We start from the raw sequence: 15,016 nt of genomic DNA, 5'->3' as shown, positions 1-15,016 counted from the left end.
CCGCCGCTTCAGCACTAGCTGCTTCACTAATCCGGGGTCTGGGAAACAATTTCCCGCCGCGCGTTCGGCAGCACCGGAAGTGATTGTTGCACTTCCGGGTGGTTGTCAGTGACGCTCTTGCAGTCGCCAGGGTGGTCTAAGCAGGTTCCGGGCTTGACTCTGGCTAGCGGGTCTGGCTCCAGTTGGGTCTACGCTGGGGCGAGCGACTGTGGTAAGTGATTTTTTGTGGGTTATCTTATGGGCTTGATCTTTACTGCCGGCCAGGGCTCGGTGCAGTATCTTGGCCGGACAGAGAAATAAACGGGCGAGTGTGGAACCAGGAATCCCCATCCAGCTCCGTGCTGCTTCACCCCCTGTGCTGCTGGAGAAGGCCTTAGGATCCAGGCCTTCCCTCCTTTTCCACTCGCAATATCTTTTTCTAACTTGGAACTCGACCTGGGGTCCCCAGGTGTCCCGGGCCAGGCCGAAGACACTGCGTACCGCTACCCAGCTCAGAGCGTAATCTCTGTCAGTGATCAAGGAGTGTCCATACTAGCGCCCATTGGCAAGGTTTGATTGTCTTCGATTCTGGAGGGCTGCTTTGCTATCCTTTTACTGAGTACCGTTTCCATAGTTCTGGGATGCGGTGCCCGGGAGGCAGGCAGTTGACTGAAGTGGACATCTTTAACAGACATTTAGGAAGTGGGATGAGGGGTTGGTTCCCAATTTAGAGTTAGTTGAACGTTCTGCAATTATGAGTAGGATGAAGAGAATGGTCTTTGTTTTCACAGTTGCTATGAACTAATGAGAAACAAGCTTGTAATCGCATGCATGGGCTGTTGATATACATGTTTTACCTTTTGGAAATCACTGGTTAGGAAATAGGTGTGCTTTTAGAAAGGAATGTTCGTGCTCTGCTCCAGTTTTTCAATAATGAAGGATTCAGGAGGATTTTAGATGGAGGTCCGAGGTAGCCAGAATACTTATAAAGAGAATTTGCTTCTAACAAAGTGATAATATGAAGAAAGGTGCTCATTTATGCGAACATTTGAAAGATGTAATGTGGTGAACCTTGGAGACTTCTCTCATTGAGTAACATAATTTCTTTGGTAAGTAGTTTTCACTCTCCACCTTATATTTAAATAATCACTTTTTCTCCTCATAAAACAGTTATTTGATTTTTTTCTGCAACAACCAGTTCCAAAAAGAATTCTAGAGATTATTCTACCATAAAGAAAAATTTAGTATGTTCAATTCGGTGTCTCTGATGCATCAGCCAAGTAAGTGCCTTGTTACCTTTTGAGAGTAATGCAACCATATTGTGGACAACACATTGATCTGATGTCCTTGTTGGTTAATAATTCAACAAATTTATAATCTCTCCATTGATCCCAATTTTGCCATTTTATTAAATCTTGTGTTGTTTCTTTTTCCCCCTTTATTTCTATAGTTGAAGGATTGTAAATTATTTGAGGGATATTTTGTGTTGTTTCCATATAGCCACTAGGTTTTAGAAAGGAATTGATTTTTTTCTTTTAAATCATTGATCTTGATTTCTGATTTTTCTGTTCAGATTAATGTAGCTAACCACTAATTCTTACCATGGCTAGCAACTCCCTGCTAGACCTTACATTCATTATTTTAATGAATGCTTACTAAGAAAAAAATCATATCATCTCTATTATTTTTATACTGAGACTCAGAAATTATACACAGATTATACAGTTAAATTGCACAATTGAAATTTGAGTCCAGTTTACTCAGCTCTAAACATTATCTCCTACTGTGCTATAAATCCTCTTAATCAATAAACATAACAAAATCATTCTTTTCACTCTTAGGTAAAATTGATTAGGTAGTATGTCACATTTAGAAGTCAAATGGATAGCAACATATGATAAAAGGATTTCAGGAATGTGTCCATCACTGTAAGGTAATTTTAACACATGAATAATTTCCTTTTTGATTGATTCTGCAAATGATTATACTGTGCACTGGCATAATACTCGGGACAAATATAAGAGATCAAGAGGTATCAGCATATTGGCAACTCTAAAACCAGAATATCAGCTCTTCAGGCAGCTTTACATATACATGTTTGTGTACATGTATATTTGTGTGTGTATATATAGAAAAGGAGAGAATGAGTGATTGAACGTAAATTCATAAAATTAAATGTATTGTTTTGTTTTGTAAGAAATTGTTATTATTTTCTGATAATTAGCAAGACTAGTCTATTCCACTCATGTAACCCTTACACAGATAGTAATTATCACACATTTTAAGGGAGCATGATTAATTAATCCTGCCCATTCCAATATCCTATTTTACATGTAGAAATACATATAGCTTAATTGTCAAAGAATTTTAAAATCTAGTTGGAATAACCATTGTAAGCTATAACATAGATCTTGATTGTAAAGACTATGCCATTTTACAGAAAGACACAACCGTGTATAACTAACCTCAAATACAAATACGTATTTAATTATGTTGCCTTGACTTAATAATGTAAAAGATATTTGCTTGCATAGCCCATAGGTAGATCTATGGAGTATTTTGCTTTCTGTCAAATATCAGCACTTGTGAGGGTTAAGGTTATACTTATTTTGTTCATCCAGTATCTACCACTATACCTGGCATGTAATAGAGTCTTAGTAAACATTCACTGAATGAGTGACTCCTTTTTAATTGCTTATCCACAGAGAAGTGGATTCTCTGGAAGAATCCTTGCCCTGCATCCTGATTGTGCAGCTCCACACCTCGGTCCCCTACCTAGAAGGTGCTAGGCCACCCGCCTCTCTTGTTTCCATAGAACCAACTGGGATAACTGGGATGCCTCAACCTGATCCCAGATTCTTGGCTGCTTTCCCAGGCCTACCTTCTGGTGATGAGGAAAACTGTCATTTTTTTTTACTAGTAGAATTTAACATATACAAATGGACATGTATTTTTTAAAAGGACTTAATGACATAAATAAATTAATGCTTATTTATTGTTACATACTTTGGCCATAAAATGCAATGTCCACTCTATACTCATCTGTAAAAGAAAACGTGGTATCTTGCAAAGAAGACTGGACCGTGAGACGGGAGACGAGGGAATAATATGTATTGAACACATACTCTGCTGTGCAGATTTACATTTAATCGTCTCATGACTATGAGCATGATTCTCATTTTTTTATTTTGCTAAGTTTATCTCTTCTTCTCTTTCATGAGAGAGATAGACAGGCACCCCACAAAGGGTCCCTATACCACCATTCACATCCTGTCTTAACTGACCAGATCATATGCATACCCAGAGTACTCAGGGAAGACCTGAGATGCAAACCCAGAACCTTTGACATGTGAATCCAACTGCATTACCACTGTACCTCCACCTTCTATGCATGAGAAAACTGAGGCAAAAATAAGCTCTATAAATTGTCCTACGTTACACACAGACATTAAGTACCAAAACTGTGAGTTGAACCAGTGCATTTAACTCCAAAGACCATAATCCAACCCCTTTAGTGTACTGCCTCCATTTGGATTTTAGTCTTTCTCAGCTATCAAATGTGTTTGAAGGCAAATTTTCTGGGGATCATATTTTTCCATGTGTAACATATGGGAGTTGGATTAGAAGATCTATTATGTCTATTCTGCCTCTGAAATGCTCTGATTTAGTTGATTCCCAAGTATGACTAAATATATTAGGTCGTAGAGAAAGTCATGATGTGTTTTTCTATGTAAAAACGCATCATGACTTTCCCAACAACCCAATAGCAGTTCTAGTGTGTTAGGAGACAAACATCAGTAGAATTTTACATGTTATTTGTGTCTTCCACATTGACAGATATAAAATCTTATAATGGAAAGAGCACAGTCACTATTAGAAATTTTTTTCAGCTTTTTTTTTTTTTTACTAGTTTATGACCCTAGTAAGTTTGTTTGTGTGCTTATGTTTTCGTATGTAAAATAGATCCATTTAACTGCTGTGAGATTTAAGGGAGTTGACATGCAAAGCCAGACACACAGTCCAACACACAGTTGCCATTAAATAAATATTCTTTTTTTTTCACTTTTTTAATTTCATTTTCTTTTATACATTCAATCACATTATTTAGCTTACAAAATAAATATTCTCTTTCTCTCTCAGTCATATGAGGAATAAAGATTGGTGTATATAATGCTCTATAGAGTTGACTTCATGGCCTGATGGTTTAGGCAACTGGATCCTACAAGGCCAACCACATGGTTTGAGTCCCACACCCAGTAACTTGAGAAAAATGTTAGTGCATGTGCCCATGTTCCCAAAATTCAGAAAGGAAGGAAAGAGAGAGAAGAAGGGGTTGCTGTGTGACTATTCCTGATGGGGGGGGGCCATCTTTCCCTGGTGAGTTCATGTACCCTCTGGTCAAAAAAATAAGTAAAATAAAATAGCTTTATAAGTTAGGTCAAGGTTAAAAATATTTTTACCTATAATCTAGGAGAGGTAAAGTTATACATATAAGTAGTTATTGTACAAGGGACAGTTACCATATATTGTTGAACATAATACATGACTGGAATGTAAAAAGATATTATGCTTCCAGGAGGGCAGAGGAAAGATCTCATGAAAAAGGTAATGTTAAGTTTGGGTCTTAGAGATTAGTGAGGATTTTGGCAAGTGGACAAGAAGGAAGAGAGTTTTATTAGAAGATGCAAAGGTGTCAGAAAAGAGAATAGTACCTAGATTACAGTAGATATATAGGATTAGGACAGACAGTTGTCTGGATGAAGTGGAGGGTGGAGTTGGCATTTGTTACCTTTGTTATGGAAAATTGCCTATAATCCCACCACAGAGAAATAACCACTCATCTTTATTCTCTACCTTACAAATTTGTGTATATGTGTTTTTAAATAAAAGTGAAATAATACCATACATTTTATCTTGTGACTTGCTTTTATCCATGTTATATACCACCTATCTTTACAAGTCTGTAAATTTGCTTCTGTAAAATAATTTTAGAGCTTACATACTATTCAAATTTATTAATTTGTTATGTCTTTTTAATTTTTATGTATTTATTTTTTGCCATAGGTCATGTGCATTTGCCCAAGAGACAGAGATAGAAAGAGAGAGAAGGAGGATAAGAAATCATCTCCACCAGGAGGTGGGTTGGCCATGCAGCATTCCCTCCATTCTCCTCTAGGGATTGTGGACTTTGGGCACATACGTACACACACCTGTCATGATTTTCTATCTACCAGGTCTGGAACTTGAACTGCACAGTCACCATGTAGGATCCAGCTGTTTTAACCACTGCAACACCAACTAGCCTGTATTAATCAGTTTTTATTTTTTAAGTTTTAAATCAAATGTATTTAAAGTTGATGGAAAATTCAGAAGGTATGAAAGGGTATGTAATGAGCCATTAGCCTGCCTCTCACCCCTTTGCCCTCTTGAGTCAGACTTAGCCCAGGCGGCACCTTGTATGAATTAGAAAAGTATATCCCCTTCTGAAGAATTCTTAGCTCTTGAATACACTGTGGAACACATGAGACTTTTATAAGGACTGGAAAAAGACATCCTATCATTTACAATGAAGCCACATAAGGCACATGGCTGCACAACTGACGTATGGGCTGGATTTTGACCCTATTCACCCTTGTAGTTTGGGTACTTTTATGCAGAGCACAACCTGTACAACCCTTGAGGTGGCCCATTCCACAGTGTTCCTTTTCCAGATGAACCCAGTGTAATCAGTTTCTTATGAATCCTTCAAAAGCTGAGGGATTGACTGGTGGTCATCAATTCTGTCTCCAGATAAGCATTGTGCATCTCATTTTCATCTATGTGAGTTTGTATGTTAAGGTACGTAAAATCTTAGGCAATGTTGCTAACTTTCTTAACTTTATATAGAGCGGTAGAAAGAGGAAGGGTTTCATCAAGTAAGGCTATATAGAACACGCAGTGAAATCTCCACTGCTACCTAATATAAGCACGTGCACGCATGCGTACACGTTTTTCCTTTTTATCTGCAGTACTCCCTCATATGTACAAGTGGGATAGCCTATCTCAAAGAAGCTGTCTTTAGCCTAGTTTCTCTTATCCTTTCTGAATAGTTCAGTGAGCTGGCAGAAAGTAGCCCGTATACACACCATTTGGTAAAGAGGGTCAATTAATGTCCAAATGGGTACCAAGTCAGCATTCCATTGCTTCTGGGAGCCAATAGGCATTCTGACTTAATACACTCAGTCACAAAAGATTCCAGGAATGAGGGGAAAGGAGATATTTGACTACTTGCTTTCTAAAAGCCAACATCAAAGCCAAATACAGGTTTTGTCTAAATACTAAGGCCAGGGTCAAACTTTAGTGCATCCTTAGAAACACATATGTTTTATGTAAAAATGTAATAAATATTACTATTTTTATTAGTAATTTTATGTAAAAATGTAATATTAATTTAAAAAAAGGCGTATATTTCAAAACTTTTTTTTCCCCACTAAAACAAACATGTCCTTTAATTCTGTTTTCCGCAGTACCAGGTAGTGGCACAGTGGTAACAACTGGGCACACATGGGAAAGGCCCTGTGCCTGTGATCTGGACTGGTTGAGTCTGGCAGTGGATTGTGGCATGTAGACATTGTTGAGGATGTCTCTCTCTTCGTTTCTCATGGAAGAAATAAACCTTTTTTAAACCTTGATTCTATTTTTTTTCCCCTATAATTGTCTATGAGGTGCATGTGCTTGCTGGGAGGAGGGGGAAAAAGAGAGAGAGAGATCATCCACCAAGGGGTATTGCCATGCCACAATCCCTTTTTTGTTCTCTTCTCAGGATATGGGGCACACATGAACATGCATCTGGTGTGTTTTCAAGCCACCAGGTCTGAGTCTTAAACTGCACAGTTGGCCATGTGGAATATAGCCACCTTAACCACGTCACCTGACTGGCTCTCTTTCTGTTTTTTAAGAACTTTTTGAAGTGCCCTTGTATAATACAAACAGCTGAATTCAGACAGGAGCTGGGTATAAGCTATGAGCTCAAATTTGTAAACACAGGATCTTGAAGAAGCTACCTAAATTTCTTGAGCCACAATTTTTTCATCTGTAGAACAATAATGCTATCATCTTTAAGGATGATGTACTTGGATTAAATGTGATAATGTGTGAAAGTACACAAAGGCATTTTTTTAGAGGTTGGTAGGTTTTTTTTAAGTCATTTTTTTTGGGGGGGGGGAGAGGTTTTTGCTATAGGGTGCATGCACTCATTAAACAGACAGAGACATAGAGACAGAAAGCGAGAAATCACCTCCTAGGGGGGATGGTCACACCACAATCCCTTCTCCTTCATTCTCCTCTCAGGATCTTGGGCACGCACACACACATACCCGGCATGAGTTTTAAGCCACCAGGTCCGGGACGCGAACCGCTGTCGACTATGTGGGAGTTCAGCGACATAGCTTATTACGCTAACTGCTGGTTCCCTTAAGTCATTGTTTAAAGCAAGATCTGCATCTCCAGTGTGAAGTCAAACATACTTGAGTTTGCATCCCAACTCTGTGACTAGTTATATGATCATAGGAAAATTACTTTTCTAGTCTGAATTTCCTTATTTGTAAAGTGGGAATAATAATGTCTTCATAGGACTTTCGTGAAGATTAAATAAAATAATGCATGAATAGAATTTAATATGATGGCTGGAGCCTTGTTCACATTCCCAAAGAAAGAAGCCAAGAGGGGATTAAATGCAAAAAAAGATCAGTAGGGAATTGTCTGTGCAGGATAGAGGAGAGGGAACAGGAGTTCTATGAAGTGCCTTCAGGCCTCAATGCAGGTCTAACAACTTTTGAAAGAGAGTGAAGTAGGAAAGGAGGTTAAGAAAAATCTTGACCCAGCTGCAGTAGAGCAGGCAGTAGGAGTGCTGCTATATGATGCTGAAAGCCATGTGGGAAGATTGGCTGAGTTCATGAACATGCTGGGCACACCTGTGATCTTGACTAGCTCTAGGGCTTGGGGTAGTATCATGCTAAGATGACCTTGTTGAGGGTGCTCATCTCTCTCCTCTCTCTGGAATGAAATAAAAACTTTTAAAAAAAGAATCTCAAAGTGCTACAATGTTCTAAGAAAGCCTCAACTAGGCTATTAGGGAGGCTTCCATCATTTGAGATTCCTCTGAGAGGAACACAGTATTTAATCTGATGTAAGCTATTCATAAAAATAATCAATAGTTGTATCACGTTATAAGTGTGTTTGAATTTCAACTCTTCAATTTCATTGCTTACTCCCACTCCTCCCACCCTCAAGAAGAGTATAATCCCTACTACCATACACTGACATTAACACTTGAGGCAAATGTTCTTACAGTGACATTTTATAGTTTATAACACTGTTTTGTTAGCCAAAAGAACAGTTGAGAAATCAAAAGATCTGTTCCAAGTAGTAATTGAAAAATGTAAACATTAGCTAAACAACTGATTGTTTGACATTAGGTGGTTAACACAAACTGCTGTCCAAATTTCTAAATTCAGATAGCCAATAGATATAAATCCTAAGCTGCTGAATAGTGTTAATATCCATGACTTGAATATTAACCTAGAACCTACATGCCTATTTGCTTGTATGCCAAAGATATCTCTGTGGCTAAAAAGAAGAAATATAGTTTAATAGCACCCCCATCTTTCTCGTGTGTTTTAATTAGAGGCACATCAGTTCAATGCTTTTCAAATGATAAGCTTAAGTCAGCTGTTTGGTGAGCAGCCTCTCTTTCTATTTCAGATGTGTGTGATTTCATAATTCAGATATAAAATGTATTAATTATGGGGAAGCACAGTTGAATCTGAAAGTTGATTTAGGTTAACATCATGTTGTGTGAGGAAATGACTAGAGGTGATTTCATTTGTTCAGATTAACTCTGGAAATACGTGACTTGAACCAGAAGCTAGGTCTTAAAAATCTAAATTTAGTGCCCTCTCCCTTCTCCCCTCCTTTCTTCTCACCTTTCTTTAGCACTCTTCCCCACTCCTTCCCCTCCTTTTTCTTCTCCACTTTCCTTCTTTCTTCCTATTTTGTTTTGTTTTGTTTTGTTTTGTTTGTACCCTGCTTCCAGAAAAGGCTTCTTGTCTGCTCTGCTTAGGACAGATAATTACTCCAGTTGATTAATGTGGTAGTACTTGTCTGTCACCTTCATTTTTTGTTTGCTAATTTACTTAAAAGAGCTCTTCCCTGACTCTGGCCATTAGATGTCAGGGAAGTTGTACAGCTGGAGTTGTTTCTAGCAGTCAGCAGCCATGCCAAGTGACCTGGATTTACTCTCCATTTTCCGTCCAAGCAGTCCAGCTAATTCAACAGTTTAACTCCGGAGTTTGTGTAATTTGAACTGAGAAGTGATAAGGCCTCTTTTGGGGAGGTCATTATTCCTCTTAGTAATACAGGGGAATACTGTTTTGTGCTTCATTTCCTATTGGCATTTTATTATTATTATTAGTAGTAGTAGTAGTAGTAGTAGTAGTAGAGAGGCTTTTGCTATAGTGTGGGCTTGTCAGAGAGACAGAAAGTGAAGAATCACCTTCTAGGGGGGATGGCCATCTCACAATCTCTCCTCCTCCATTCTCCTCTTGGGACCATGGGTGCGCGCACGTGCACACACACACACACACACACACACACACGTGCCCTGTGTGAGTTTTAAGTGCCTGGTCGGACTCAACCACAGTTGACTACATGGAAGTCCAGCAACATAACCATTATACCATCTTCTGGCCCCATGTTTTATGACATTTCTTTACCCGTCTTACTTCAACTCACAAAATATTTTACATTTTCTTTTCTTTTTTTTTTTTTTTTTTTTCTATAGTGTGCATGCACTTGCCAGAGAGAAACAGAGGAAAGTGAGAAATCACCCCCCTGCGGTGATAGCCAAACCCCAATCCCTTTTCCATTCTCTTGGGATTTTCTGCGCACACACACACACACACACACACACACACCTGTGTGTTTTCCAAGCCACCAGGTCTGGGACTAGAACTGTGCCCTGGGTTGTGTGGTATCTAGCCACCTTAACCACCATGCCACCTGTCTGGCCTAAATATTTTTCACTTTTAAAATGGAACTGTGGACCAGCTCCTTGGCTTAGTGGTTAAGGGAGCTGGTGTCCACATGACTGACTGCGTGGTTCAAGTAGTGGTCACAGCACCTTAAAAAGTAAACCAAGTGAGACCATCAGGTGACATAGTGGCTAAGGTGCTGGACTCCTTTGTGACTGTCTGTGGTTTGAGTCCTGGGCCCGGTGACTTGAAACTCATGCTGGGCACATGTGCATGTGTACCCAAAATCTTGAGAGGCCAATGGAGGAGAAGGAATTGCAGCTTGGCCAACCCCTCAGGGGTGATTTCTCACTTTCTATCTCTCTTTCTCTGTCTCTTTGGAGAGCACATGTGCCCTATAGCAAAAATCAAAAAAGAAAAACATACCAGGTGCATGTATATATGCATGTTCAAAATCCTGTAAGTATGGAGAAATAGAAGTGATTGTGGCACAACTATATGCCATTGTAGGGGTACTTTCTCCCTCTCCGTTTCTCTGTTTCTCTGTACCTGGCAAGTACACATGCCTCCTGTGTACTTGTTAGATATGGCATTCTTCTCTAGCATGTATTTATACTTCCCCTCAAAAATGTCTGTGAGCGAGTGGACTCTTCAGAGGTGGGCAAGTCTGTCCTTGGATGTTTAGAGATTTGATTGAGAAAGAGTTTAGGAGTGGGGCTGGTTGTTAGTAGGTACTTCTAGACTATTTCTTTGTTGCTTTCTGTACTTTTGTATCCTCTAGCCTGCTTTTGTTCATTCTTTACTGTTTTTGGAGAGGTTTTTGCTACAGGGCGCGTGTGTTTGACAGAGAGAGACAGAGAGACAGAAAGAGAGAAATCACCCAGGAGGGATGGCCATGCCACAATCCCTTCTCCAATTCTCTTCTCAGGATCTTGGGCATGCACACACACGTGCCCGGCATGAGTTTATACCACCGGGTCCGGGACTCAAACTGTGGTCGACTGCATGGGAGTCCAGCAACATAGCCATTATGCCAACAGCTGGTCCCAATAGTCTTTATATTCTTAAGAAATCTTTTATATCATCAAAAAGTTTTTATTTATGTAATTGTACTTATTTTACTAAAAATTAAGTGTTTGGCCAGTTCTCTGACCTGCTGGTTGAGAAAGCTGTATCCTACATGGCTGACCATAATTTAAAGTCCAAACCTAGTAACTTGAAAAACACCCTTGGCATGTGCGTGTGTATGCCCAAAATTCTGGCAAGGTAACAAAATGGAGAAGGGACTATGGCATGACCATGCTCCAGTGGGGATGCTTTTTCATGGCATGACCATGCTCCAGTGGGGATGCTTTCTCCTTCTCTTCCTAGTTCCCTTTCTGTCTCTGGTTAGTGTATGCACCTTCTAGCAAATGAAAAAAATAAAAACAACAACAACAACAAAAACCCAGCACCATCATCAACAAAAAAGAATTTAAAAAGGTATTTTTAAAATTATTTAATTGAAGGGCTAGCCCCATACCCCAGTGCCTAAGGGAGCCAGATCCCACATTGCCAATTGTAGTTCTAATTCCAGCCTAGTAGCTTGGGAAACACCAGGTGCTTGTGCATATATGTCCGATATCCCAACAGGTTGGAGAAATGAGGGAAAAGGGATTGCAGCATAACCACACCCCACTGGAGGGTTGCTTTTCCCCCGTGTTTTTCACTCTGTTTTTCTCTGATGAGAGCATGTCCCCTTTGGCAGTTGAAAATATATTGGGGCCAGCAGGTGGTGTGGTGGATAGACACTGGACTACAACATGGCCAATCACAGTTTAAGCCCTGGACCTGGCGGCTTGCTTTTTCACTTTCCTCCCTCTCTCTGGGGGAAAAATTAATTAATTAATTAATTGAATAAAGTAAGTAATTCTTTAAAAATGTGTTTCATTCAATAATAAACTGTTTGGTTGTTGGAAAAGCCATCATGTGTTTTTGCATAGAAAAACACATCATGACTTTTCTGATGAACCAATATTTCATGGTAACTTAGTATTTTTCTTAAAAAAAAACAAAACAAAACACTGTTTTCCTAAACAAAAATTTTGGTGGAAGTGTAGCATTGATTTATATTTTGTAAATCTCTTTAATGTCTGCTTAATAATAGTGAGCAGAATTCCAGGTCTGCTTCTGAGTCTGGTATGATAGATTGTTTTGGTTGAAGGTAGTGAACAAAATCCACCCATTTTTTAATCTTTTTTGGGGGGAGCGGGGAGAGGTTTTTGCAATAGGGCTTGTGCGCTCACCAGAAAGACAGACAGAGAGACAGAAAGCGAGAAATCACCCCCCAGGGGGAATGGCCGTGCTGCAATCCCTTCTCCCCCATTCTTCTCTTGGGATCTTGGGCATGCATGCACATGCACTTGGTGTGAGTTTAAGCCACCGGGTCCAGGACTCCAACCGTAGTTGACTACATGGGAGTTCAGTGACAGCCATTACACTAACTGCTAGTCCTTTTTTTTTTTTCACCTTTACCATATACATGCAGTTGGAAGGGGAATATAATTATATGTGTATGTGTATACACACACACACACACACACACACACACATGCATAGTTTGAATTCCAATTCATCATGTCTGGGACTTGAACCGCGATCGGCTATGTGAGAGTCCAGTGATGTAACCATCACACCATATACTGCTCCTGGGAAAGAAGTGTATTAATGCCATTTTTATATAATTGTGACTATTCATTGATCCTACACAAAAACCTAACAAATGTAGTTCAGTTGCAGGCCAGCCAGGTGTTGTGTTGATTAAGGCAGCTGGATCCCACATTACCTACTGTGTGTCTGAGTTCTGGACTCACTGGCAAACTCACCAGGTGTGTGTGTGTGTGTGTGTGTGTGTGTGTGTGTGTGCATGCCCCAAATTCCAAGAGGTGAGTGGAGGAGAAGAGATTGTGGAGTGGTCATCCCCATCCAGAGGATGTTTTCTCACCTTCTTTCTCTCTCTCTCTCCCCCTCTCTGTCTCTCTCTGGTGAGTGCACATACCCTATAGAAAAAACTTAAAAAAAAAAAAAAGCTTGCAGTGTGGCATCTGAAATCCTATCCATTTAATTTTTGTACTCTTTATACTTTAAAATTCCTTTGTCTATCTATCTTGTATTTTGAATGGATCTTTTACAAAAGTGTGGCATCTGAAATCCTATCCATTTAATTTTTGTACTCTTTATACTTTAAAATTCCTTTGTCTATCTTGTATTTTGAATGGATTTTTTACAAACTTATGACTACTTTACATAATATACTAGCCTTTTGGAAAATATTGACGTATTGATGAACACAGATCTTCCAAATCTTAGCACATTTCATTATACTGTATCAAAAAATCCATTTGTTAATATTACCTGCAATCTCATCAGGAAAATCTTGAAAAACTATCCCTCCAACAGTACAAAAACTTTTCAAAATTCTAAATATTTGTTTAAAAGCTCAAATTTTATCATTGGCAACAAACACTAGCTGATGTTTTCCTTGAAATGACAATCCAATTTTGTTGAGTTTGCGAATGTATAGTGTGCATAAAGATTGAGTTAATGCAATCACTAAATTCTGTTTCATCTATGACATTATTAAGTGAATATTAATAATTACTTTTTTTTTCTTTTTTTTGGAGAGGTTTTTGCTATAGGGCACGTGTGCTCACCAGAAAGAGACAGAGAGATAGAAAGTGAGAAATCACCCCCCAGGGGGATGGCCATGCTGCAATCCCTTTTCCTCCATTCTCCTCTCGGGATCTTGGGCACGCACGCACACGTGCCTGGCATGAGTTTTAAGCCACCGGGTCCAGGACGAGAACTGCGGTCGACCACGTGGGAGTCCAGCGACATAACCATTACACTAACTGCTGGTCCCAATAACTATTTTTTAATTATTATTCCAGGTATAAAATGCAGAGAGAACTGTCAGGATAGTGGTCCTCCTTCCCAAAGATGCCTATGTAACCCTGGAAACTGTGAATGTAGCATGTTACATGGTATCTTATTGTGTTGCTAACAGAAATGCATTGAGACAGGATTTATAAAGAAATAGGGATTTATTGACGCACAGTTCTAGTGGCTAGAAAGTCCAGAAGCATCACAAAATGGTGGAAGGTAGCTGTCCAAAAGTTTTGCTTCTTGTTGTGATCTCATTCCCCCTGCTTATATTTCCCCCTAGGACTTAGTCATAGGGGCCTTGCCCTAATGTCTTCCCACCCAATGGTGCTACCCTGGGGCATTATAGGGGAATTAAGTTTTACTTAACATCTCTACAGTACAATCATGTCCTACCACATGAACCCTTGAGGGACATCCAGTCACCACCCATTAACACCAAATTCCGAAACATGAACCTTTGGGGGACTAACCATTATCTAAATAACACATGGCAAAAGAGAATTAAGATTGCTAATCAGTTTATTTAATATAAGAGATTATTCGGCATTTTCCAAGTGGATCCAATATAATTGCAAGGGTTCTCAAATGTGGAAGAAGAAGAGGAATTATGAGTAATACAGTGTCAAAAAGACTTAACCTACATAGCTAGCTAGGAAATGGAAGGAGGAGTAGGCCACAAGCCAATGAATGAAGGCAGCCTCTAAAGGTGAAGAATGCAAAGAAACAGTGGATTCTTTATCTCCAAAGCCTCCAGAAAAGAATGCAGCCCTGCCAAACACTTGGTTTTAGCTTAATGAAACCTCATTTTAGCCTTTTGACCTAGACAAGTTAAGATAATAAATTCGGGAGTTGTATGCCAACAAATTTGTTGTTATGTTTATAGCAGCAATAGAAAACAAATACAACTTGTACTATATTGATGACTATATTGATTAACCTTAATGCTTCACAGCTTTTGCATGACTAGTTCAAATGTCAACTTAGCAAAACTGACCATTAATCTTTTTTTTTTGGAGAGATTTTCACTGTAGGGCGCGTGCGCTTGCCAGACAGACAGAGAGAGACATAGAGACAGAAAGCGAGAAATCACCCCCCAGGGGGGA

The 15,016-nt window shown here is 39.3% G+C and overlaps 1 protein-coding gene across 1 annotated transcript in view; it reads left to right on the top strand.

Annotated features, from left to right (window-relative positions):
• Positions 1–114: 114 nt before the first annotated feature.
• Positions 115–15,016, top strand: part of KIAA0825 (KIAA0825 ortholog) — a 494,795-nt gene continuing 479,893 nt past the window's right edge. Inside the window, exon 1 of the mRNA XM_014593286.2 lies at positions 115–211. The gene's annotated coding sequence lies outside the window, so the exon portion shown is untranslated. The remainder of the gene's footprint in view (positions 212–15,016) is intronic.

This window comes from Tupaia chinensis, unplaced genomic scaffold (genome assembly GCF_000334495.1).
Source record: "Tupaia chinensis unplaced genomic scaffold, TupChi_1.0 Scaffold140095_1, whole genome shotgun sequence".
In the NCBI taxonomy this organism is placed as follows: domain Eukaryota; kingdom Metazoa; phylum Chordata; class Mammalia; order Scandentia; family Tupaiidae; genus Tupaia; species Tupaia belangeri.
The sequence above is the reverse complement of the archived record's forward strand: the minus strand, read 5'-3'. Positions and strand labels throughout refer to the sequence as shown.